The sequence below is a fragment of the Budorcas taxicolor genome, chromosome X (genome assembly GCF_023091745.1).
Source record: "Budorcas taxicolor isolate Tak-1 chromosome X, Takin1.1, whole genome shotgun sequence".
Classification (NCBI taxonomy): domain Eukaryota; kingdom Metazoa; phylum Chordata; class Mammalia; order Artiodactyla; family Bovidae; genus Budorcas; species Budorcas taxicolor.
Window position 1 is genome coordinate 105,343,732 of NC_068935.1, and position 27,365 is coordinate 105,371,096.

Consider the following 27,365-nt stretch of genomic DNA (forward strand, 5'->3'; position numbering starts at 1 on the left):
CCCAGAGAGTCTGGAAGAGAGGTGCTGTACCACAAGTGCGATGAGCGTAAAGGTCATTTCACTGAATCCCAGAAGACAAGCTATCTCAATGAACATTTGGGTCACAGGTGGAAAGACAGCATACAGGGTTTGCCGTCGGCCCTCAGAATTCGTCCAGGTGCTCTTATGGACCACCCCCCCGACTCCTCTAACTCCACTTCAACTGCCAGCTTTGGCTTCTGACCTGGTACCTTTGTTCACCCAGCCCTTCATCCATTCCTTCTCCTTTGCCACCACTACCAGTAGGCCGGGGCTCTGTGCTGGGCGGGCTCTGAGGGATACAGTGATAACCAGGAACCATGAGTCCTTTCCCACAGGGAGTTCACCATTTGGAATGACTCCAGAGCACAACTTCTGTCTCTGTCCCCTGACCTCGTGCATCCTCACCAAGAGGGTAGGGCTTATCCCTTGTGCCCTTGCTTCAGGCCCTTTGGGACCTCCAGCTTGGAGGGTCCCTCATCCAGCTTCCACTACTGGTGGTTGGGGATTAGGTGGGGTTCCTGGAGGCAGTAGCACTGATCCTTGGTGAACTGGAATGAATCAAGGAATTGTCAAAACTGGAGGGGGCCCACAAAAGATAGACCCAACAGAACAAATAGGGCGTGTGGGGTAACAAGAATTAGGGGAATGGATCCACTCTATCCTTGACCATTTAAATGAAGCCCTGCCACCACTAGGCCCACTATGAAAAATACAAAACCACGAGCATCCATGTCCTGTTTGTATCCCCTTGGTGTCTGGTCTTCCCCTACATACCTGCCGATTCTTTTTTAAATTTCCTAACATAATATTTTATTCAAAATGAAGGAAATAGAGAATAAGTCTATAATTGAAATACACTATTTTTCTATTGTCTTTTTTCCCATAAATGATTATTATTGTGATTACATTTATTGATACATATTATTAATCACACCGTAATAATGAGTGATTATTATTATGGTGATTTCAGGTACAAAATCCTTCCTTCCCCCAAAAGTTTTCTTCTACTTGAAATTTTCATCCATAGTATCATTGTTTGGGATTAAGCATTACTTCAGATGAAATTTATAACATAAAATGTATAAAACAGCAACTGGTTAGGATAATACTGGCATAGAAATAAGCTTAAAAATATCATTTGTAAGAGTTTCCTAGGACAGAGATCATGGTGAGGGAGTGATGACTTTTGTTGTTGGGGAAGCATACCTGCCACTTTTTTTTTTTTAAATTCTGGATTTATTGTTCAGCATCCAAGTATCTTAGTTTCTAAGCCAAGGATTGAACCTGGGCCTCCTTCAGGGGAAACACAGAGTCTTAACCACTGGACACCAGGGAAGTCCCCTGTCACTTCTTAATGCACAGGCCCACAGCTGTCTGACTGAGAATAAAGTCCTCATATTCCTCAGTCCTGTGTGGGCAACCATGAGGCATGTTTTACGTGCTCTTCCATAGGTCCCCAGTGGGACTAAGCCCTGGTCGCCCACAGCAGTCACCTGCCTGTCGATTCACCCTCTATTAACTGCCTTCCCTTCACTGTCTTACTTCTCTCCATCCCCTACCAGTGCTTCCTGGGATCACCTCCCAAATAAACTACTTGAACCCAAATCCCTTTCTCAATAACTGCTTCTTTGGGAGCCCAGTCTTTGCCCAGGTCTACCTTCTTAACAGTTTTTCAGTGCTCTGCTTCTTACTCGTTTCTCCGGGGCCCTCCTATCTCTGATTTGGGCTTTCAGTGTCAACATCTTTGTATCCTATACCATTTCAAACACTCTCAGGTCTGGTCCTTGTTACCCTGTACCTGGTGGTATGCTGGTAAATATTTAATAACCAGCTCTTTAAAAAAGAAAAAAGTTCTGACTTGTGGCATTGACCAATTTGTGTGGTATAAATGTTCCCACCATGGACAGCTTCAGGCTATAAAGTGACACCCATCACTGAACGCAGAGTTGGGAAGAGAGGTGTACGATTGGCTCTTGCAAGTCATTGTGAGCTGACAACTCCCACCAGAAAGGAGGATTCTCTCAGGACTGGAAAAGAATAATGGAACCAGATTTTTGAGGGCCTTGAAATCCAGATTATGCAATTAAGAATTTAATCTATAGTCAGAGGAAGATTATTAAAGTTTTAGAGCTGGGGCAGACAGGGGGACATATGCCATTGTCTGCATTGTGTTTTGAAAGCTTTGATCCAGCAGCACTGTGTAAGAAGTACAGTGGGGAGAAAATGGAGACAAAGAGAGGTTATTATGTGGGACTAATTGAGAAAGTAGCATTGGCATATATACACCGCTGCTGCTGCTGCTGCTAAGTCGCTTTAGTCATGTCCAACTCTGTGCAACCCCATAGACGGCAGCCCACCAGGCTCCCCCGTCCCTGGGATTCTCCAGGCAAGAACACTGGAGTGAACTGCCAATTCCTTCTCCAATGCATGAAAGTGAAAAGTGAAAGTGAAGTCGCTCAGTCGTGTCCGACTCTAGTGACCCCATGGACTGCAGCCTACCAGGCTCCTCCGTCCATGGGATTTTCCAGGCAAGAGTACTAGAGTGGAGTGCCGTTGCCTTCTCTGATATATACACTACTATGTATAAATAGTTAGCTACTTGGAAGCTGCTCTATAACACAGGAAGCCCAGCCTAGTGTTCTGTGATGACTTAGAGAGATGGGATTGAGGGGGTCGGAGGGAGGCTCAAGACAGACAGGATATGTGTGTGTGTATATATATATATGTGTGTCTGTGTATATATATATATATATATATATATATATATATATATATAGTTATGACTGATTTGCCTTGTTGTGTAGCAGAAACCAACACAATATTGTAAAGCAAATATCCTCCAAGTAAAGGTAAATAAATAGAATAATAAAGGCCTGAGAACATACTAGGGCTGTGGAAATGGAAAACTAGAGATGGATGCAAGAGAGATTTAGGGTTTAGAATCCACCTATCAGGACAATTGGGTGGATGGTAAGGGAAGAGAGATGGAGAAGTTAAATAGACTCCAGGATTTCAAGTGTATTCTGTCACACTTGGTCTAAAATTCCAAATAGCTAAACGTCACCATTAGGGATATAAAAATCATTTCCTGGTATTTAGAGCTTGTAAGTATCATATATGAACTTGCAATATTTCTTTGAAATCACTACTGCACTTCCCTAGTGAAATCTAAGCACTGAAGAGGGAATCAATGTTACGTAAAGGAAAGAATTATGGGAAGGACGTTTGAAGATCACATGTGATCTCTGGGTGAGTCACTAACAAATGGTGAATTTGGCCAAGTCGCTTGACTCCTCTAAGACCCTCAGACTCTTTATCTGCTCAACTAAAGGTTTTATCAAAATGGGCTATGACACTGCTTGGGAAATTTTAACATGCTAACCAAACATGGGCTTCCCTAGTAGCTCAGGTGGTAAAGGGTAAAGAATTCACCTGCAGTGCAGGAGACCTAGGTTCGATCCCTGGGTCGGGAAGATCCCCCGGAGAAGGGAATGGCTACCCACTCCAGTATTCTGGCCTGGGTAATTCCATGGACAGAGGACCCTGGCAGGCTACAGTCCATGGGGTTGCAAAGAGTCTGACATGACTGAGCAACTTTCACCTTCAGCTTCAACCAAACATGGGGTTCAGTGTCTAAGAGCATTGACATAGCTCTTTTGCCAAAGATCTATTGCAAATCTGAGCTCTGTAGAAATAAGACATATGGCTGTTAATTGCAGTGAGAGGCTCTGTTTATTTCAAAGGGTTACTATTTACATAAATACTTTTTATGGCAGGTTGTCTAGAGTCGTTAAGATCCTAAGAAACCACAGCATTTGCATGCAATACACACTTCAGCTACAAGCTCTGTTGGGTTGTTGCCTGTAGTCTGCTTCCACTGGATATGAATAAAAAAGCATGTATCCGTCTGAGACCAGCAGGCATCTTGTGGCCATGAGGAGAAGCAGCCTTAAAATGAAACTGTGGTTTGGCAGAGTGAAAGAAGAAAGGAATCGTGATCATTTCCGACATCATCAAGTTGTAAAATCAACCCATCTCACAACTCTCCCTGCCACTGGACACCTTGTTATGCTTTGCTGTGCTGTCTGTGCTTAGTCACTCAGTCGTGTCCAACCCTTTGCGATCCCATGGACTGTAACCCATCAGGTTCCTCTGTCCATGGGATTTCTCAGGCAAGAATACTAGAGTGAGTTGCCATGTCCTCCTCCAGGGGATCTTCTCGACTCAAGAATCGAACCAGGTCTCCCGCATTGCAGGCGGATCCTTTACCATCTGAATATTGTGTTGGCCACAAAGTTTGCTTGGGTTTTTCCATAAGATGTTACAAAAACACCTGAATGAACTTTTTGGCCAACTCAGTAAAATAATAGGAGCTTTTTTGGTGGCTTAGTGGTAAAGAATCTGCCCACCAATGCAGGAGACGCAAGTTTGATCCCTGGTCTGGGAGCACCCCACAAACTGAGTGACAACTAAGCCAGTGTGCCACAACTGCTGAGCCGGTGCTCCAGAGCCCAGGAGCCAAGTCTACGAAAACCCGTGCACTCTAGGGTCCATTCTCTGTGACAAAAGAAGCCATTGCAATGAGAAGCCCAAGCACCACAAGGAAGTGCAGCCCCCGCTTGCAGCAACTAGAGAAAGCCTGCACCTAGCACAGCCAAAAACATTAATAAAAATAAATGATAAAATTATAAATAAAATGGTAAATGATCTTTTTCTTTAAGTCACTCCAGTTGGGATTTTTGTTACCACCAACCAGGTGGTGCTAGTGGTAAAAAATCTGCCTGCCAATGCAGAAGACATAAGGGGCGTGGGTTGGGAAGCTCCCCTGGAGGAAGGCATGGCAACCCACTCCAGTGTTCTTGCCTGAAGAATCCCATGGACAGAGGAGCCTGGCAGGCTACAGTTCATAGGGTTGCAGAGAGTCAGACATGACTGAAGCAATTTAGCACACACACACACACACACACACAACCAAATGCATGCTAACTAATACAAAACTTGGCTAGGTTTTTGAAATTTAATACTTGTGTAAAAACAGAAAAAGAATCATGTATTTCATAAGTCCAGGTTTTACTTCAGAACTTATCATTTATTGGTTGAATGACCTTGGACATTGTAAGTTAGTTTATCTGCCAATGAAAACAATATTCTTTTTCTCTCTTTATTCTTCTGGTTAAATGAATGTATTTGATATGCTTTGTAATTTTTAAAATTTTAGAATTAGCACAGTAAATGACTTGTGTGTGTGTGGTGCTATGAGTTGTAACATATGTATAGATTGATGTAGCCACCACCACAATCAAGATACAAAACAGTTCCCCTCAAAAACCTTCCTTTAAATCCTTTTGTAGTCACATCCTCCTCTTATCCCTAATTTCTGGCATATTGAGCTTTCTCTCTCCTTATACTTTTGCCATTTCCAGAGTGTACCATGAATGGGATCATACATTATGTAATCTTTTGAGACTGGTTTCTTTCATTCAGCATAATGCCTTTGAGATTCATCTGTATTGCTGTGTTTATCATTAGTTTCTTCCTTTTGGTTGTTGACTAGTATTCCATTGTGTGAGTATATCACAGTTTATCTATTCCCCATTAAGGGACATTTGGGTTGTTTCATGGTTTTGGAACTTATACACAGAGCTGCTACAAACATTTATGTATGGGGTTTTGTGTGAACAGAAATTTTATTTCTAGGGTAAATATTTAGGAGTAGAATGGCTGGGTTATATGGGAAGTACACGTTCCACTTTTGAAGACACTGCCGAAATATTTTGCAGAGTTGCTGTGCCATTTTGTGGTTCCCCCAGTAAAGCATGAGAGTTCCAGTTGCTCTGTGCTCTTGGCAGCACTTGGCATTGTCAGTATGTTTCATAGTTGCCGCCCAGATGGGTATGTAGTGGTTTCTAATTGTGGTTTTAGTTTGTATTTCCCTAAAGGCTAATGATGCTGAGCATCTTTCCACATGCTATCTATGTATCTTCTTTGGTGAAGTGAAGTGAAAGCCACTCAGTCGTGTCCGACTGTTTGCGACCCCGTGGACTATACAGTCCATGGAATTCTCCAGGCCAGAATACCGGAGTGGGTAGCCTTTCCCTTCTCCAGGGGATCTTCCCAACCCAGGGGTTGAACCCAAGTCTCTCACATTGCAAACAAATTCTTTACCAGCTGAGCCACAAGGGAAGCCCAAGAATACTGGAGTGGATAGCCTATCCCGTCTCCAGCGGATCTTCCTGATCCAGGAATTGAACCGGGGTCTCCTGCATTGCAGGCGGATTCTTTACCAACTTAGCCATTTGGGACGCTTTGGTGAAGTATCTGTTGACAAGTTGGGCTACTTTATTTGTTTATTTATAACTTTTTATTGAAGTATCATTTATTTACAATGTTGTGTTAAGTTCTGCTGTTCAGTAAGTAATTCAGTTGTATATATACATATTCTTTTTCATATTCTCATATTCTTTTCCATTATGGCTTTATCACATTATGTTGAATATAGTTCCCTGTGCTATGTTATAGGATCTTGTTTTTTATCCATTCTATATATAAGAACTTACATCTGCTAATCCCAAACTTTCAATCCATCCCTCCCTCACCCCCTTGGCAACCACAAGTCTGCTCTCTTTATCTGTGAGTCTGTTTCAAAGATATGTTGATTTGTGTCATATGTTAGATTCCACATATAAGTGATATCATATGGTATTTGTCTTTCTCTGTCTGACTTAACTTTTGCTTAGTATGATAATCCCTGAGTCCATCCATGTTGCTGCAAATGGCATTATTTCATTCTTTTAATGGTTGAGTAGTATTCGATTGTATATATGGACCACATCTTCTTTATCCATCCATCTGTCAATGGACATTTAGGTTGTTTCCATGTCTTGGCTATTGTAAATAGTGCTGCTGTGAATGCAAGTATCTTTTGAATTATAGTTTTATCCAGATATATGCCTACGAGTAGGATTGCTAGATCATATGGCAACTCTATTTTTAGTTTTTGAGGAACTGCCTGCCATACTGTTGTCCATAGTGGCTACACCAATTTACACTCCCACCAGCAGTGTAGAAGGATTCTCTTTTCTCCATACCCTCTCCAGCATTTATTATTTGTAGATGTTTTAAATAATGGCCACTCAGACCAATGTGAGGTATTTTGGATTTGCATTTCTCTAATAATTAGTGAAACGAGCATCTTTTCACGTGCCTATTCTTTAACTGAGTTGTTTTCTGATTTTTTTTTTTTTTTTTTTTTTAGTTTTGAGAGTTCTTTATATATTCTGGATACAAGACCTTTATTGGATATGTGACTTGCAAATATTTTTCTCAGACTGTAGCTTGTCTCTTCATTCTCTTGCAGAGCAGAAGTTTTAAATTTTGACCAAGTTCTTTTTGTGGATTACACTGTTGCTGCTATATTTACGAACTCTTTGCTAACCCAATGTCACAAATGTTTTCTATGTCTTCTGAAAATTGTATAGCCTTATAAATTACATTTAGATCTATGATCCATTTTGAGATGCCTTGTCTAAGGTAAGGGGTTTAGGTTTGTGGGGGCAGTTGGGGCATAAGAATGTACAGCTTCCTTTTTATGAAGAACTCTCTATGTCCTTGGTCATATCTAATTTGCTGAAGAATCCAAAAAATCCTTTTGTGTTAATGTCCCTGGAGTGCTTCATAAACTAAGTGAAGTGAAGTCACTCAGTCATGTCCGACTCTTTGCGACCCCATGGACCAACCCCATGGACCATAGCTTACCAGGCTCCTCTGTCCATGGGATTTTTCAGGCAAGCATACTAGAATGGGTTGCCATTTCCTTCTCCAGGGGATCTTCCCGACCCAGGGATCAAACCTGGGTCTCCTGCACTGCAGGCAGACGCTTTACCATCTGAGCCATTATGTCATAAAATATAAACCTCTGCTCTATTGTAAAAATGTATTCTTATGAGGTCTGGATCTGCATAGGAATTGGCAAAAGAAAATAAATCAGAATTATGAAGTAAACCACCCATCAACTGGCTACTATTATATTCCCCTCCACTCATAAATATGTCAACCACAAAGCACCTGATAATCTGAAAATTACTTTTTAATTAACAGATGGTAATAGGACTTTGTCAAAATATTGATTCAGGGGTGTTTTCTTGCTACCTCACTGCTAAGTATTTGTTCAAACATGCAGGCCCTAAGGGAGATTGTGAAATCAGTGAAGAAGATCTCTGATCCCCTCTCCACTCCCTTTCCCACCATACCCTTTCAACCAAGGCATATGAAGAAGGTAGACAGGGTCCTACATGAAGACCAAAATAGGACCAAAATTCTGAACCAGAGCGTGAAATGCTGATCATCAAATTCAAGTGTAATCGCTCTTCTCTGTTGTCTTATTAAACCATATTTCCACTGAAGTCACTCTTCTGTTAATCATTTACTCTGGCAGTTGTTGATTTTAAGCAGAGCCTAGGATTTTTCAGAGCTTAGATAGGGATAAAAATCTCAAGTTTTCAAGCCTGGGGCTTTTTATTTTGTGATCTGGTAAATTTCAGCATTAGAAAACAAGATTGGGAAATTCACATGAAATTCAGGAGGTAGATAAAGGGTAAATAAATCTGATCCAACCTTTATGTCAATGGCAGATGAGATCCAAAAGGTGAGGTTCTTTCAGGAGTGCACTTTTGTTTACTCAAGCTCCCACCCAGAATCCTACAGCCTTCTCTTCCCCCATAGGCTGATTCCAATTCCTCCCCTTGGAAGCATAGAGGTCAAGCTGGGCATAAAGGAGATTTATTAGCAGACCAGAGGCTATCAGGCATTAAGCAAACAGGGAAATCACAGAGGCTCAAAGTTCACCACTATCTCAATAATCATCCATGATGCTCTCTAGGACAGCCAGATCCTTCTAGAGTTTGAGTAATGTGGGCCCCCTGTGAGGCTATGGGGATTACTTTACTGCTGCCCAGGACTTGGCTTAGAAGCACTGTCTTGGATTTCCCTGGAGATCCAGTGGTTAAGACTCTATGCTTTCACTGCCTGGGGTATGGGTTCGATCCCTGATCAGGGAACTAAGATCCTATGTGCTGCAAGGTGTGACCAAAAACAAGCAAAGAAAACAACAACAAAACCAAAAGAAGCACTGTCCCCATAATAACTTCCACAGGGATATTCTCTCCTGAGCTTAGGACATACATACTGTATGTTCTCAAAAATTACAGCTTAGTGAATGACTTCCACGCCCATTTCTAGTTCTTGGTGAAAGCTATAATCATCTTTGTGGTTGGTGTCTCCCTCTAGATAGTACTTGGAAAATTCACTTGACCTGATTATGCTTGTTGTATTTGGCCACCTCTGCTAAGGAAGGGCTTTGTCCTCACCTTAAGCCAACAGGAAATCGCAGCCTTCTCCTCTTAAGGCTGCTCCACTGGTAATAATTCTGCGGCTTCTAAAGATGGGACCTACCCAGCATCCAGAAGATTAACTATGGGAATCTTGCCTCCAGAACAGGAGAGAAACAAGCCCTTTTCTTGGAATTTTTCTGAGTATTTGGTGTCTAGGTTGTGGAGATTGGGCATTTACCAATACTAGTTTCATTCCTCCTGCATTTTTTTTTTTTTTAACATTTTGCCTCCTAGCAAGTGAGAGTTCTTAGTTCTGGACCAGGGATTGACCCCATGCCCCCTATGGTGGAAATGAAGAGCCTTAACCATTGGGCCACCAGGGAAGTCCCTCATCCTCCAGCATTCATTAACTGGAGTTCATGGATTCCCAGGTCATCCTCAGTTGTTACAGTATGTTTCTACTAGGGCTCGGTTTCTCAGTCTTGTCCCACTCTTTGTGACCCCCATGGACTGTAACCCACCAGGTTCCTCTGTCTATGGGATTTTCCAAACAAGAATACTGGAGCAGGTTGCCATTTCCTCCTGCAGGGGATCTTCCTGACCCAAGAATCGAACCCATGTCTCCTGCATTGGCAGACAGATTCTTTACCACTGTGCCACCTCGGAAGCCCATGTTATTACTAAGGAATAAGCAAATCACCTGGGAAGCAATAGAAGGAGAATGAATCTAGGGATGTGGGAGTCATTCCATTTCTGTTGGAGAGCTCTTTGTTGTGAGCAAATGTCTCTCTAAGCCTCAGTTTCCCCTTTCTTTAACTGGTGGTACCAGCAGCCCCATCCCTTGGTTTTGTTGTTTAGATGAAATGTGGTAATGGATATAGAGTCCTGTAGTACAGTACCTCGCTCAGTTTTTAATAAATCTTAGCTGTTATTAGTTACTAGCATCAGTACATGTGGTGAGAGCCCCCATGCTTGCCCTGGTTGTTGCCTTATGATTTTCGCTTTCCTAAATGGAAATGTGGAGGTGCCGTCCTTTTTTAAATTGCTATCCTCTGAACTAATCAGAAATAAGAAAGAAACAAAAACAATGTTTCTCAGTGAAGACCTGTGATGTGTTATCTTCTCTCTTTCCCCTTTCCCCTTAAATGATGGAAAAACCAGGGACTTATTCACCCTTAGTAGTTCAACTGCCTAACTATTCAGGTTTCTAATCTTTTATTGTCTGATAGTATTTTCCTTCTGAAACCCTGCCATGCTAACCAGCCTATCCCATTTGAGATGGAAGGGAGATAAAGGAATTCCTGATTGCTAAGTGCTTTGAAGATGTAAAGGACTCTCTAAATGCCAAGAGTCATTATTGCCTTTCAGTATAACAAAATGGTATCATAAAAATAGATCATAAAATCTCTTTGCTACCATGGACCCTACTCTTTTTTGCCAGTTAGAATTTACAACTATAGCCTGTTTGTTCAAAGCCACGAGGGACATGAAAACAACCCTGTCATTTTCTAAAGTTGGTATCAGTGTCCCTAATCAATTGAACATAAAATGACTCTGGAGATGTGAGCAAATTCATTTTGCAGCGTCCATATGAGAATAACACATCACCATCATCTTCAGTTTCTAATGATATTAGTGACTCTTTCCTCACCTGCAAGCTCTTTGTCTGCAACGAATGTGCTGTCCGCATCTCTCCGGCAAGTATTTGTTAGTTTATATCACTACCTGGTGTTTCCTATGCATCCTGCTTCAGAGCAGCAGGGAACTGGACAGAGAGAAGAAATCATCCAGGTAACCTTGGATTAGGTAAAGGACAAAGTAAATGCATTATTGAGTTTAGAAGACACTGTTTAATCGACTTACAGAAAAGCTATTTGCTAGTTTTCCTATTATGATACCTATGTGCGTGTGCGTGCTTGGTTGCTCAGTTGTGTACAGCTCTTTGTGACCCCATGGACTGTAGCCTGCCACGCTCCTCTGTCCATGGGATTCTCCAGGCAAGAATATTGGAGTGGGTTGCCATCTTCTCCATGGGATCTTCCCGACCCAGGGATTGCACTCACATCTCCTCTGTCTCCTGCATTGGCAAGAAGATTCTTCACCACTGAGCCACCTGGGATAGGACAGCTTAAAAAAATTTTTTTTAATTGAAGTATAGTTGATTTATAATGTGTTAGTTTCAGGTGTATAGAAAAGTGATTCATATATATGTATATAAAATATATATTTTCAGGTTCTTTTCCATTATAGGTTATTAAAAGATATTGAATATAGTTCTCTATGCTTTACAGTAGTTTCTTATTGGTTATCTATTTTATATAGAGTGGTTTAAACTAGCCAAGTATAATTGCCTTACCTGGAAGCCCACCTAATTCTTTGTGTTTGGGGAAGACTAGGGACTTTAGTAGGATTTGACAAATGAATAATACATGTGACATGATGCAAAGAACTGAGTTTCCATTAGAAGCTCTGAACATATTCACAACCCAGGATACAGGGTTGTTTTGGAACCAGATTCATATAAAAGTATTTAATGATTTTGAAATTGATTACAATTTTCAAATCCTTCTGTGATTTTATTTTTATCCCAACACTGCCCTTTGATTTGACAAAGTAATGTTGGCACCTGACACTATTCTTTAACTTTATTAAGTGAGTATAATTAAAAGTTATTTGCATTCAATTATTTGCTTATCTGCTTCTTTGATTGTGCTTTCTCTTTTTATCAATACCCATTTTAGCTTCATTTAATCAAAGTGGTGAAATAATTAGATAGATAAGAGATTTAAAGTAAAACTGATGATTCAACCTTGATAAAACCCTAAGGCCTCTTGGAATATTAACTTCCTTAATCACTGCTCTCCCTAAGGTTCACCTTGATTTTTATATATATTTTAACTTGGGTGGGATCACGGGGTGGGGAATGAGGGGGAGACGGATACCGACGGAGCTATTGAAATAAAAATGAAGTGCCAAAAGGCAAGTAAGGTCAAAATGTTTCAATATCTACTATTATAAGAGGAATTGTATACATAGTATGACTTGTTGACATATGTAGAACTTTCATATACAATAAGAAACAGTGTCAAAAATGATCGTCTAAAACTACTCATTAGATAAAAGGAAAGATGTTAGATTCTGCCTTTATTAAACTTTTAATGTAAGCATAGCACCTTTCTTACTAGATTCTTGAGAGATCTGAGATCATAGAGTGTTAGACATAGATGGACCATGGATATCTTAGTCCAGCTCTCTCCTCCAGGGAACCAGAGAGGTACACTGATTTTCTCAAAATCTGGTAATGGAGGGGAAAAGAGAGAAAGCAAGTGAGGGAATGAGAAACAGAAAACAGCTTGTGGACTCCTAGTGAAAGCTCTTTCCATGATTGACTAGGAGGAATTTTCACTAAGTAAATCCCCTACATACGAATGAGTTCCCTTCTGAGAGCGCTTTCATAAATCCAATTTGCTTGTAAGTCCAACAACGTTAGCCTAGGTACCCAACTAACACAATCAGCTATATATTACTGTACTGTTATAGGTTTGTAATACTTTTCACACAAATAATACATAAAAAGCAAATACAAAAAATGAGTAATGTCTACCATCTTATCTCCTCACTCCACTCTCTCAATTATTTTCTTTTTTATTTCCATTGTTATCATGTGGCACTTCTTAGCAGTACCAGCTACATCACCGCTGCTTTTATACTTGCTTCCAGACTTTCTGGGCTTGAAATAAAGATACTATACTCTCTGCTGTATTGTACAGTAAAGTACACGAAAGCACAACCACTTATACAGGATGCACGCACATGACAAGGTGTATACCACACACGAACACTAACTTACATGATTAGACATGCGAAGGCATGTCCACATCTTTGAAAGTTCTCAACCTGAAGGTTCATATGTAGGGGACTTACTGTACTCAACATCCAAATCCCCTTCCAGTTCTCACTGTGTGAGTGTTGGTGTAGAGCCTTGGTGTTAAAACGTTCTCTCCCTCTCTCCACTCCTTGCAAAGTCAGATCATGGGCACATGAGCCAGCAGATTCTCTCACCTGGGGCTTTGAATCTTGAAGGACTAAAGAAAAAGAGTCTGGGAGATGAGTCGACAATGCTGTAATCTACCAGCCTTTCTAGCTGTGTCTAGTGACTTGCACACTCTTGCCATAGTGACTAGACCCGTTGGTGGCCGTGGACTACAGCAGAGCCGCGATACCATTCTAACCCAATCTGCTACCTTGCCTCGCTACTTTGCCTACCTTAATCAAGCATTCCTCTCGTCGGTTCTATGAGCTTCCTGATGATTTCCCACTGTCTTTTTTTTTTAACCCCAAGAACTCTGACTGATTCAGAAATCAGTACTACAAAGTGAACTGCAGGCAACTGACACTTGGGAAAAAGTGATAAAAAATTTGGAATGATTAAATGACATTAAAACTCCCCCTTAGAAATACAGTGGCAAAACAGCTGCTTAAACCATTGCTTATGGCCACCTGGAATGCTGATGGAGAATATGATTTAAGAATAGTATGAAGGGCATGAAGAAGTTCAATGACAGCCAATGAAATGGCTGCTTCTTATAGTGTGTGGCTTAATGGCAGGAAAAAGTTATCTGCCTGTACTGATCTGAGATGGTCAAAGATAAACACAAACCTTGGTCTGATCCTGGGTGCTGATGAATTACAGTGGTATTCACAACCCTGCCAGGTTTCTGAGGTGCAGATTTTGGCATTATTTGGGTTAGACCAAATGCTGGAAAATTGACATAGAAATATATGAGAGGATTTAGAGAATCCTAAGAATGCTGAACCCTTAAGTCTCATTGAATCTCCTTTGTCAGCACAAGAAATCTCCCTTAGCTTATCTGATGAAACTGTCCTTTTCTTGATTGAGGACATTCTATTACTTAAGGGAGTTGCCTTGCAAGCTGAAGTCAGTTCACTTCATCCTTCCCCACCAACCCCCAAGATTGTCAGATTCTAGCATGGCCCTTGGAGCAGGCTGGCAATGACAAAGTCAAAGCCAGAGAAGGCCAAAGAACTCCCAGATTTCTAGTTTATGTTGAAAAACTCTGGGAAGTGTATGTGAGAAGAGAGCCTAAGGATGCTTGATCAAGGATGAGAAATGTGATTTTGGATTGTCTGTATACAATAATGAAAGATTACTGTAGATTGAGCAGGTATATTGAATCCAAGGGATGAAGAAGGAAAATGTTCCCAGGTATCAAGCCTTATACCTCCCTGTCACTTGACCTGGAGGGAGAGAAGCCCTGAGGCATGGGTCTGTTCTGATTCATAAGCACTAGTTAATTTGGCCAGATGATTGGGTGCATGGAAGGAATAAGATTCAAGACTGGAGACAAGGAAGTCTCAAGAAAATTGTGAGTAGGCTTCTCAGAGGAAATATTGATGTTCCTTGTGATACACACAAAAAAGCAAAAGTCTGTTATGTCTGTCTCATTTATTACTGTATCTGTTTAAAAAAATGCTACACTGAATTTTATGGACATAAATATAAACACTTTCTATATTAATGTTGTTTAGTTACTAAATCATGTCTGACTCTTTTGTGACCCCATGGATTGTAGCCCACCAGGCTCCTCTGTCCATGGGATTTCCCAGGCAAGAATACTGGGGTGGGTTGTCATTTCCTTCTCCAGGAGATCTTCCCAACCCAGGGATTGAACCTGAGTCTCCTACTTGGCAGGTGGATTCTTTATCATTGAGCCACCAGGGAAGCCCTTCTATATAAATAGCAGCTACAAAAAAAAAAAATCCTCAACATTGTATTGAGAGAAATACATGCTCAATAAAGTTTAGATATTAACAGCACAATGGGTTTAGGTGTTCTATCAGGAAATCATTAATTAGGGCATTCTATTGGGTGGGCTGATTATATTACTTGGCTGTCCAACAGTTGAATCCCCGATTAGATTTGAGGATCTTAGTCCTGCTTTCTTGTAGAAAGATCTAGAGAGATAAAGGGAACTTCCTAAGATCACGAAATGGGGAAGGAAGGAAATGAGAGAGAAAAAACAGACAACTGGAAATAAAAACCAAGTCTCTACTTTTGTCTGACAGTCTTACTGCTGCAGATTACAAAGGATATTTAGGAAGTCATTTGTTAATGGAGATTTGTCTTTTTTTGGAGGAGACAGAAAACTCCTTGTTTTTGAGCCCTTCTGAATATCTAGAAATTCCCAAGTGTATGAGTCTTAAAAGAAGGTAGCAGTCCAGTTCCCATGAAGGAAGCCAAAGTGAAAGAAAGTGAAGTCACTCAGTGATGCCCAACTCTTTGCAACCCCATGGACTGTCCGTCCGTGGAATTTCCCAGGCAAGAATACTGAAGTGAGTTGCCATTTCCTTCTCCAGCAGATCTTCACGACCCAGGGATCGAACCCTGGTCTCCTGCATTGCAAGCAGACGCTTTACTGTCTGAGCCACCTGGGAAGCCCCCGACAAAGCAAAGGAGGCGATATTTCCTGTCTCCACCTCTTAGCAAAGAGGGTGATCTAGTAGGTGAGCTAACCTCAGTCAATTGGATGTTCCCATCCAGGCCTTGGCTCTCAAGAATGTAACTGAAAGATGAAGGAAGAGATTAGAAGCATAGTGAGAGCAGGTGTCCATCCAGCAGTGGTATCCCAGTCAGATTGCTCTTATTGGGTAGCTTTCCTTGATCTCTGCCTTTTTTTTAATGAGCCTCATTCCCCAATCTTCCCATTAATTCTCTTCACCAGCTGATAGCCTCTAGTGCGAAATACCTACCCAGGAAAGTTGGGAGGGGGCGTAGAGTCAAGTCAGACTCGCCTTGTTTCCCATGAGATTGCCTTGGGTTGGCTGTTCATTGATAGAAATGCATGTTCCTATCAAGGTGACCTACTTTACACCACTCTCCTTCCAAGTTCCAATGAACTCTCCATCCCTCCATCTCTTTGGGCCAAGGGAGAGCAACAGTTCCACGGCTTTTAGCCCTGGGTCTTGGCACTATACCTTGTGGTTGTGCCCCAACTCCCTTCCAACCCTTTGAAATTTGTTCCTTTGTCAATAAATCCATTTCAAATTATTCTAATAAGAAGGTTTCACCTGTTTGTCGGAAACCTAACTGACATGCCTTCAAGTATATTTATTTTCCGGTTAGCTTTGTGCCAAAGAAAGCCTACAGTCTTAGCAATCTGGGAGGAGGGGAAAGAAGAAACAAAAGCCCAGAGTTGGGGTCAAAGGTGAAATTTTCAGTCACTGGCAATAAATGAGGCTGAATGTAGCCAAGGGACCCTGTTAGGAAAAAGTTACCCGTGTAAAGGCATATATAAAAGTAGTTCAAAATACTCTTAGAGTCTTTAAGCCCGATTCCAATCACAAAAGTGAAGTCGCTCAGTCGTGTCCGACTCTTTGCGATCCCATGGACTGTAGTAAGGGCAATGGCAAATAGCATATGTAAAAGGAAACTCTTGTTCACAGATATACAATTACTGAACAGTTGGGCCATTCATTTTTTAAGTGTTTGGACAGTCATTAAGTCCTCCTTCCCTCCCAGTTCCAATAGTGTTTTGTGCAAATTAAAATGCACACTGGTTCTCCATGTCTCTGCCCAACAGTTTTCTTGCTGTCAGACAGCGGCACAGTGTTTGGAATTATGCAGCATGACAAAGCTATTGATCTAGCGCCACCTAGACACACCAAATCAAACTGCAGAGCTGCCTCCAACTTCGTTAGTGGAATACTGAATTTTAAGACACAGACCATAAAGCAAATAAGGGGAATTTTGTATTATGAGGGAAAGTAAACCATATGGAAAAGACTTGCTGAAAGCCAGGCACTACAGGTTTTGAGCACATTAGGAGTTATTATCCTGATTTAACAGATAAAGAATCAGAGGCTAAGAATAAGTAACTTGTCCGGATGACTCAGGTAACAAGTGGTAAAGCCAGAATTCAAAAGCATGCAATAGCAAGCCTATTTCCTCAATTGAGGTGTGTGACCCTCCCCTCCTCCACCGAGGGGATGCTCAAGATAATCCATCTTGGTGGAGCAAACCAAATATTAGAGCTTTTAGTTATGTTTATTCTTTATCTCATCATTTAAGCTTTTGTGTATGTTTTACAATATACACAGTATATTAGTACATGCATACACACACGTATTGCTTCTCCTGTGTAGCTTTTCTTGATCTCTGCCTTTGTTTTTTCTGAGCCTCATTCCTCCAACTTTTCACTGATTCTGTTACCAGCTGAGAGCTTCAAATGCTAGATATCTACCTAGGAAAGCTGAGGTGCATGGGTACATTGACGAGCTCTTTTTTTTTTTTTCCTGCCTTCTGGTTGGTTATGAATGAGATGTGTGATCTACAAGTTTGAAGACCACTACTCTGTGCTCTTTCAAAAGGCAGTATAGTGGACATGAATTTGAGCAATCTCCAGCAGATGGCAAAGGACGGAGGAGCCTGGTGGGCTATGGTTCATGAGGTCACAAAGAATCGGACACAACTTAGCAACTGAACAACAACAACAACATAGTGTAGTTATTTGGAGCTTAGATTCTGGAACTAGACTCTGTATTCAAACCTCAGCCCTACCACATTTTAGCTAACTTTGGGTCACAACTTCTCTGTACCTCAGTTTTCTGTGATAGGCAAACTTAAATAATTAATACATAGAGTGCTTAAACCAATGTCTGGCACAAACAAGAGTGTCATAATCTAAGGCATTATCATCCCATCACATGAACCTTAAAAGTAGTCATCTAGGAAATAACCTAATCATACAACTACTACCATATACCTCTCCTAATTCTTCTTTTGGAATCGTCTTTTGAGTTAGTCCATGAGTCACAGGAGATCATCAAGTCCATTTCTTTATAGTCACTTTTTGTCACCCCAAAGCATGTTTTTTTTTTCTTGAAAATCTTTTATAGTTTTCATCCATTTAAGTTCCAAATTGTTCTTCAAAATAAATCTCTTTTATGAATCTAATACAAGTATAGAGATTTAGGATTTTCACTTCCATGGCTTTTTACAAAAATGTAACTCAAGCTCCAGAGTCTCTTCCAAAAGAGTCAAAGCACATCTCCAGCAGTTTCAGCAATGCTAGACCAAGTGACTGCACAGAGAAGGAGAAATTTCATTTGGATATCTAAGTTATGTCTCATATTCCTGCAAAAAATATAACCATTTTATCAAAGCACAGTGTAATGTAGGGAGTCCAGTAACCAGTGTCAAAACTCGGCTTGATTACCGGTTCAATACTTGCTAATAGAATCACTTACAGATCATTAACACGTGTAGAGTGATTTAATGATTCCTTGCTTATGAGTCTGGGATGGGAGATGAGCTCAGTGAGGTAGAGAGCCAAACGAGTAGGCTATTGGCTGGACTTGGCCTTTTATTTTGAATGAGTAGGGAAACCATCAGAGGGTCTTGAAAAGAGGAAGGCATATCCCTTAAAAGGATCATTCTGACTCCTGGGTTGTGAAAACTGTTAGGATGGAGGCAGTTCACTGATTAAGAAGTGATGTGCAGGGTATATTTCTGTTTTGTATATAAGTTCATTGGTATCATTTTATTTTTTAATCCACATATAAACAATATCATATGGTATTTGTCTTTCTGTGTCTGGCTTACTTCACTTAGTATGATAATCTCTAGGTTCACAGAGGAAAAGGGTTGGGTGGGATAACTAGAAAAATATCCACACTACTACATATGAGATAAATACAGCAAAGATCCACTATATAGCACAGGGAACTCTACTCAGTAGTTTGCAATAAACTCTAAGGGACAAGAATCTGAAAAAGAATACACACACACACACACACACACACATCTGAATCACTTTACTGTAAACCTGAAACTGATACAACATTGTAGATCAGCTATACTTCAATTAAAAAAATAATTACAGTGACATTTGACTTTAACAGATAATTGATAATGTATGTTGTACTCTAGGGCTACAAATAAAAACTTGGACCATTTAAAAAAATAAATAAATAAAAGAAATGATGGCAGTACTCCAGATGAGAGGTGATGGTATTTTGGAGCAGGGAGGTAATTTTGAAGGTGATAAGATATGAGGAGTTTGCAGATATATTTTGATATTCTGTAGCCAAAAGGAATAATGTAAATAAAAGGCCCCAATAAGGTAGCTGGTATACACTGAAACCAATAAAAAGACACAGTCATTATTACTTTATGCTCACAACTTATACAGTAGTCAATGGATAGCCAGTTGTTCAGGACTGTTATGAACTAGGATCTTCTAAGATATCCTTTTCCTTCCTAATATATTTTAATTTTTCCTCAGTAGACAAATAGCATAGTCCCCAGAGTTAGGGTATTGTAGACAGACCAGTATGACTTCAAATCTTGACTCTACTGCTTACTAGCTGTTTGATCATAAGCAAGGTGCTTAATCGCTCTGTACCTCAGGGTCTTCATCTGTAAAATGGACTCAATAAAATATACCCCAAGTGCCCGGAGCCACCACGGGAGATCCCGCCCATGACAAAGTTCATGTGGAAGAGAACTGTTAAGCAAGGCTTCAGAACTCAACGGGCTCCCTAGGCTTTCTCGAGCATCTACCGAAAAACCAGAATCTGTCTGTTTTACTATTTCATGACTTTCACCAACTCCTCTGACATTAACAGGGGTCTATTCCTGACCACATTTCTCTGGAGAAAATCAACTTAGGGCTATAGCTAATAAGTCTCCTGGACATGAAAAGAATATTTCCAATCAAAACCCCTCTGTTAGCATCATAGCTTGCTTGGCAGGTATATTCATACCCTTGCAGCTATGCATATGATTATTTACATCCTCCCAACTGTGAGAGGCACGGAAAGCCTAAAACATAGAGCCTTTCAAAGAGTTAAAAGTTATTAGAGTAGTGCTAATGTAGGATTTCATTATTGGGCCAATGCTTGTTGCTAAGTTCCCATATCTCTTATCCACTGTGCACCTGGGAGTGCATTAGTTAACATAGTTGGAATGTAAGAAAAACAAGTGTAGCCTTGAAATTAACCACATCAGACTTTTGAGATAATTGGTTCTTTCTTGTAACTCACTGCACCTTTACTCCGTGAGAAATGTAACTTGTTTAATACTTTTTGAGGCTGACATAGATTAAAAATATAAGAAAAAAACATTTCAAGGGAAAATAAGTTTTCTGGTTGAGAGCCTTTATCAAAAGAGGGTCATAAAATGTTCACAGGCCTCCAAGGACAGAAGATAATGTACACAATATTGTTTATGGGAAAGGTTTGCAGAAAAAATCCTGGTTTCGAAAAAGACAAGACAGATGTAATGTTTGGGCTGACTCTGTATGACTTTGCATCTTTAATTTCCCTCTGTGTACAAGTAAAGGTATAAAAGACCCTTTTAAAAATAAAAACAATGGGCCTCGCTTGAAGCAGCTTGGTCACCCTGTGTTTTTCTTTTTTCTCTTTTTTTCTCTCTTACTTTCTTTTTCAGGCTGATCTCTTGGAGCATAGAGGCTCCCTGCGTTCACTTATCTGCCCGGGTTTCTAAGACCTGAACGGGAAGACGTTCTGCGTCATCACTCCCTCGGGAGACCGGGAAGGCACCTGTGGCCTCCGTGAACAGGGCAAACTTCTTGTCTCGAAGTTTTATTGGCTTTCTATGTAAACCAAGGAATATCAGCCTCTTTCTCTCCTCTATTTTCTTATCTACAATATTCTTTCCTTATCTCTCTCTCTAAATCATCTGCCGACACCGTTTTTCCTTCAGGTTCCCCTGGATCCTGCGGGGGCTGGACCCCGGCACCCAAGGAGTTTTATGAGGATTCAATAAGTTGATAAATGTAAAGTACTGAGAAACAATGCGTACCACATCATAAATAATCATTAAATGTTAGCTGTTATGATTGTCAGTTTCAATCCGCTTTTGTATTTATTATTTTCATTTTAAATCTCTTTGATTTTGATTGAAAAAGCAAATTGTGTTCATTATTTAAAAATTAAAGCCATACAGATATAAATGAATTAGAAATTAGAAGTCCCCTCTAATTCCTCACCCCAGAGGTAACCACTACTGCATAGCATAGTAAAGGTTGGTCCAGATATTTACCTATGTGTATATCAAACCTATTCATGTAGTTATATCTATTAATTTACTTTTATATAGTAGGGTAATACTCTGCATATTATTTTACAACTTGTTTTTATCACTAAAAATGTGATCTTAGATATCTTCCCATATAAGTACACATAAACTCATTATACTGATTTTCATGGTTGCATAGTATTCTGTTGTATGGAAGCCTAATAATTTACTTATTCATTAACTTATTGACATACTTTATGTGTCTTTAATTTTTCTTAAACAATGCTGTAATGAACATCCTTGTACATATTTTTGGTGCAAATTTGTATATTTCTGTAAATTCTGTAAAAAAACAAACTTTCTGTAAAAAAAAGCTCTGAAACCACGTATCTCCAGAAGTGATTATGATGAGTAAGAATTATATGCTTTTAAAATATATATGTTTAATTTATATTGCCTTTGAAAAGGAAATGTGCTCACTTCTCCTGCTGACTAGGTCCTGGCAATCTTCTTAATCCTTGCCAGTCTAATAGGTAAAATAAATAAATATTATTGCTTTATTTGCACTTTTAATAGTAAATTATCTTTTCATATGTTTAAAATTTGAATTTTTCTGTACAAGCTTCCTACTTTTGTCCATTGCTGGAGTTCCTTTTATTTTTTTCCTTTTTTTGTCTTTAAAATTTGAAAAAAGGCAAGCCATAGGCTAAGGAAAAATATTTGCAATACATAAATTGACAAAGGATACTGGATGTTTATCCAAAAGAAGTTTGAGCATTTGTCCACAAAAAAACCCTGTGCATATCCATAGCAGCTTGGTTTATCAGAGACCCAAACTGGAAACAACCCAAATGTCCATCAATAGGTAAACAGAGAAATAAAGGTATATCCATTAAAATGAACAAATTACCAATATGTACAACATGATATCTTCTCAAAGGCATTTCCTTGAGAGAAACCAGACACAAAAGAAATTGTACAAAAGATAATACTAATCTATGTATGATGAAAAATCAGAATGGTGGGTTTTTTTCCAGGAAGGTGGAAGTGGAGGAGGAAAACACATATCTGGCTTAGGGTGGTAGTTAAATGGCATAATGGTATATACAATTGTCAAAGCCCATCAAAGTATTCACTTAAAATGGGTGTATCCATTTTTAAGTAAATTATGCTTCAATCATGTTGACTTAAAGAGAAATAAATTGTTTTGTTCCTGAAGCAAAACATTTCACTTGTACACTAAAGTACAGGAAATTAGTACAGAAAATAATACAACAGTCCCTCACACATCACCACCCTAATTGAAAAGATGTTAACATTTCACCATATCTGTTTGAGATCTCTGTTCTTTTGAAGGAAATAAATCATGACTGAAACTTATGAAGTTTCACTGCTCATCTCTCACCCTTCCTTCCTGTTCCAGAGGAAATAACTCTTCCTAAAATGATGTTATTCCTTCCCATGAATGATCATGTTGCATGTCGCTATACAAATATTCTATTTATCATGTGTTTAAAATTTATAAGATAAAATAGCATGACATAGCACATATTTTGTATTTTTAAAATTTTTCTCAACAGATAAATCATTGAGAATTCCTCATGTCCAGATATGTAAAACCTCATGTCCAGACATTATAACTGCTATATGATATTCCTCTGTGTGAATGAATAGTATCCATTCCTCAACTGATGGAAATTTAGGTTATTTCCACTTTTTTTCCAAGATAAACAATGCTGAGATGTATATCCTCATGTATGCCTCTTTGGGACAGGTTATCTTTTCAACTTCAGTTTTGACAAATTATTTTCTAATGCATTTGTACTAATTTTCACTTTCACTAGCAAGTTTCCCGTATTCCTAAATACACTTATCAATATTATTATATTGCCAATAATGTGAATATAAAATATCATTTCATTATCACTTATTTTGCATTCTCCTCATTTCCAGTAAGATTAAATATCTTTTTACATGCTTATTGACCACTTGAATTTTTATCTCTGTTAATGTAATGTCCTTTGCTCATTTTTTCTTTCTTATGATTTTGTCTTTTTCTTATCAATTTGTTAGTATTCTATACATATTCTGAATATTAGATCCTTTATCCATTGAAGTGAAGTGAAGTTGCTCAGTCGTGTCTGACTCTTTGCAACCCCATGGACTGTAACCTACCATGCTACTCCATCCATGGAATTTTCCAGGCAAGAGTACTGGAATGGGTTGCCATTTCTTTCTCCAGGGGATCTCCCCGACCCAGGGATTGAACCTGGGTCTTCTGCATTGCAGGCAGACGCTTTACCATCTGAGCCACCAGGGAAGTCCTTTATCCATTAAATGTCCATAATTACATTTACCAGGGACTTCCCTGGTAGCACAGTGGTAAAGAATCCATCTGCCAGTGCAGGAGATGCAGGCTTGATCCCTGGGTTGGGAAGATCCCCTGGAGAAGGAAATGGCAACCTGCTCCAGTATTCTTTCCTAGAAAATCCCGTGGACAGAGGAGCCTGGCAGTCCATGGGGTTGCAAAGAGTCAGACATAACTCAGTGATGAACAGCAAAAATCACATTTATCAGCCTTTTACTTTACTGTGTCTATAAACTACTTATGCTCTTCCACAAGTTAATCCCTTGCTACCCCGAGTGCGATCCATGGACCAGTAGCATTGATAGCATCTGGAAACTTGTTTATAAATGCAGATTCCTAGGACCCACTCTGATCGCTAAATTAGAATCTAAATTTTAACAAGACCAGTAGATGATCTGTATGTGTGTGAATGATTTTTAAATACTAGATTAAATGATTAAGAAATACGCAAATTTTCTTACCTGGGGTAATAGCCCAGTAATCCCCACCTTTCTCTTTCTTCTTTATAAATAAAAGTCCTGCCTTGGACCTGTATGTCCTCAATTCATATATCTTGGAGTGTGTGTGTGTGTGTGTGTGTGTGTGTGTGTGTGTGTGTGTGTATGCTTAGTCTCTCAGTAGTGTCCCACTCTTTGCAACCCCATGGACTATAGACCACCAGGCTCCTCTGTCCATGGGGATTCTCCAGGCAAGAATACTGGAGTGGATTGTCATTCTCTTCTCCAGGGGATCTTCCTGACACAGGGATCACACTCAGGTCTCCTGCATTGTAAATGGATTTTTTACCATCTGAGCTACCAAGGACACTACAAAATTTCAGAAATCAAAGAAGCCATTAGAATCTGATTTGTAAATTCACATGTTTATGGGATTTCATAGTGAGGTTCTCAAAGTGGAGACACACCTGTTTATCTGATTCCAAAGAGAGAAATAAGTAGTGATAGTAGCCGAGTGGTGATAACATTCAAAATGCACGCTTTGGAAGTTTTGTTGAATGCTGTCAAGGAAGGAACTAGTTCAGCTAGGATGTATAATCCATCAAATGTCTTCCTTGTTCATAAGTGTGTCTATTTTTTGTTGACACAAAATGCTCCAGAAATGAGTCACAGCAAGAATTAACAGCGGAAATTGCCAAGAGTTGTATCTGTTATCAGATGTGTGATGACTTGTGTATATCAGCGTGATTTGCTAAGGAGCATATGAGTGGTTGGGCTTTCCAAGTAGCTCAGCTGATAAAGACTCTGCCTGCAATGCAGGAGACCTGGTTTGATTCCTGGGTCGGGAAATTCCCCTGGAGAAGGGATAGGCTACCCACTCCAGTATTCTTGGGCTTCCCTGGTGGCTCAGACAGTGAAGAATCTGCCTACAATGCAGGAGACCTGGGTTCGATCCCTGAGTTGGGAAGATCCCCTGGAGAAGGGCATGGCAACCACTCCAGTATTCTGGCCTGGAGAATCCCCATGGACAGAGGAGCTTGGTGGGCTACAGACCATGGGGTCGCAAAGAGTCAGATATGACTGAGTGACTAAGCACAGCATAGCACATATGAGTGGCTGGCCATGTATGAAGGGGGCACCAAAGAGCACATGACTGCAGTGGGGAGTCATGAAATTTTACTTTCAAACTCCCTGCCTTCTGCAACACGAAGCAGGTGACTCCACAGGTTGAAAACATCTTGCTACAAGGATGTGGCAGAGGTATTTCCTATTCACTCAATGTCAGAAGTGCTCCCACAGGTCCCCACCACCATGCAGTGTTCAGGAGCCCAGAATACGGGATCTGGCCAATGGGTGATAAGAAGGAGAAACTGTTTTGTTTGTGTGAAGCCACTGAGATGTGGGTGGTGGTCGCACTGCAGCATAGCCTGGGTTACACTGACTGATGCAGTGAGAGCATAGCAGACTCTGCCTTATTAATACTGTTGAATGTTACTCTATGCCAGACACCAAGCAGTAAGAGGTACCTAGTACCCCATAACAACTTTCTGAGATAAATCACAGTATTATCCTATATGAGAGATATCTATATCATATGTATCAATAGTATTTGATATCATTGCTGTGTAGATATAGATATATGGGCTGTTATTGTTTAGCTGCTAAGTCATGTCTCTTTTGCATCCCCATGGACTATAGCCCACCAGGCTCCTCTGTCCATGAGATTTCTCAGGCAAGAATACTGGAGTGGGTTGCCATTCCTTTTGCCAGGGGATCTTCCAGACCCAGGGATTGAACTTGGGTCTCCTGCACTGCAGGCAGATTCTTTACCATCTGAGCCAACAAGGGATGGTAGCTTTATGTGTAGCTGGAATATATTGTGAAAGGATGTGTTCTTCCCTTCCTCTTGTTATGCTGGAAGTAGTGTCTCTTCTTCTCAGTAGGGCAGTCCCTCCACATGAGATCTGGATGCCATCTCTTCCTCCCTTCCATTAGTGATTATTCCTGCACTCTCCCAAATCTGTGTTTTCCCCACTTCTATTCAGTTTGTCCCTCAGCATTCCCAGATCTCTCCAAGCTTCACAAAAGCCTGCCATCCACCCATTTCTTCTTCCTTCCCTCAGTGTCCCCCCTCTCCAACTGCTACGATACCATTCTCTGCCATCAACTCTACCAAAGAGCTACTTTCAACACTGATGATGATCTCCATGTGGCTAAATTCAGTGGACAGTTTTCACCTTCCATCATTTCTCAGCATCACGTGACAAGATTATCCACAGCCTCCTGATGAAACCTCATGCTGTAGGCTCTTCCTCTCTGGTCACTGTCTCCTTTGCAGCTGCGTCATCGGGTGCTGGGTGATTAAATTTTAGCCTTTGTCACAACTCGTCTTAGCCTCTCTTTTCTTCTCACCCTGTAGGCACTTTTCAGTCTTTCACCTAGCAGTCTTTGCTAAGGCTGCTATCACTATGTCGACCCAGGCATCCCTCAAGTGGGCGACTCCACCTGGAGCTTCTGCTCACCAATTGTCTGCTCAGTTCCATGCTTCCACTTTGACGTCTTAGCGTGGACAAGGCTGCACCATCAGCTTCTCTTCCTCTCTTTGCTTCAGTGCGTGCATGTTCAGTCCCTCAGTCGTGTCTGACTCTTTTGTGGCCCCATGGGCTCTAGCCTGCCAGGCTCCTCTGTCCATGGGATTTCCCACACAAGAATACTGGGAGTGGGTTCCCATTTCCTCCCCCAGGGGATCTTCCCAACCCTGGGATCAAACCGTGTCTCCTGTATCGGAAGGTGGATACTTTACCACTGAGCCACCTGGGAAAAGTCTCTGCTTACTTCACTTCAACCCCTCTTGCTCCATCCTCTGAGTTCCGCATCTCAGTAAATGGCACCAGCCTCCGCCTATTTGCTTATGTTGGAACTTGGGAATAGTGTTGCCTCAATCCTTTTGGGAGGGTTCAGCACAAAGATGTGCTTAATTCTATTTTGAAATAAAAAAACAAACTAAAGCATATCATAACTAAAGTAAGTCTTTTAAATTCTGCTTTCCCCACAGGGACTATTCTGATGCTTTAAAAACAGAATATCAGATCCTTTCCAAAATAATTTTGGACCCTTCTTTTGCTGTTGCTGTAAGAGCCCCTGGCCTG

The 27,365-nt window shown here is 40.5% G+C and overlaps 1 non-coding gene across 1 annotated transcript; it reads right to left on the minus strand.

Annotated features, from left to right (window-relative positions):
• Positions 1 to 23,658: 23,658 nt before the first annotated feature.
• On the minus strand, positions 23,659 to 23,731 carry TRNAC-GCA (transfer RNA cysteine (anticodon GCA)). The gene has a single exon. It is a non-coding gene; the product is annotated as a tRNA-Cys (tRNA).
• Between the last annotated feature and the right edge of the window lie 3,634 nt (positions 23,732 to 27,365).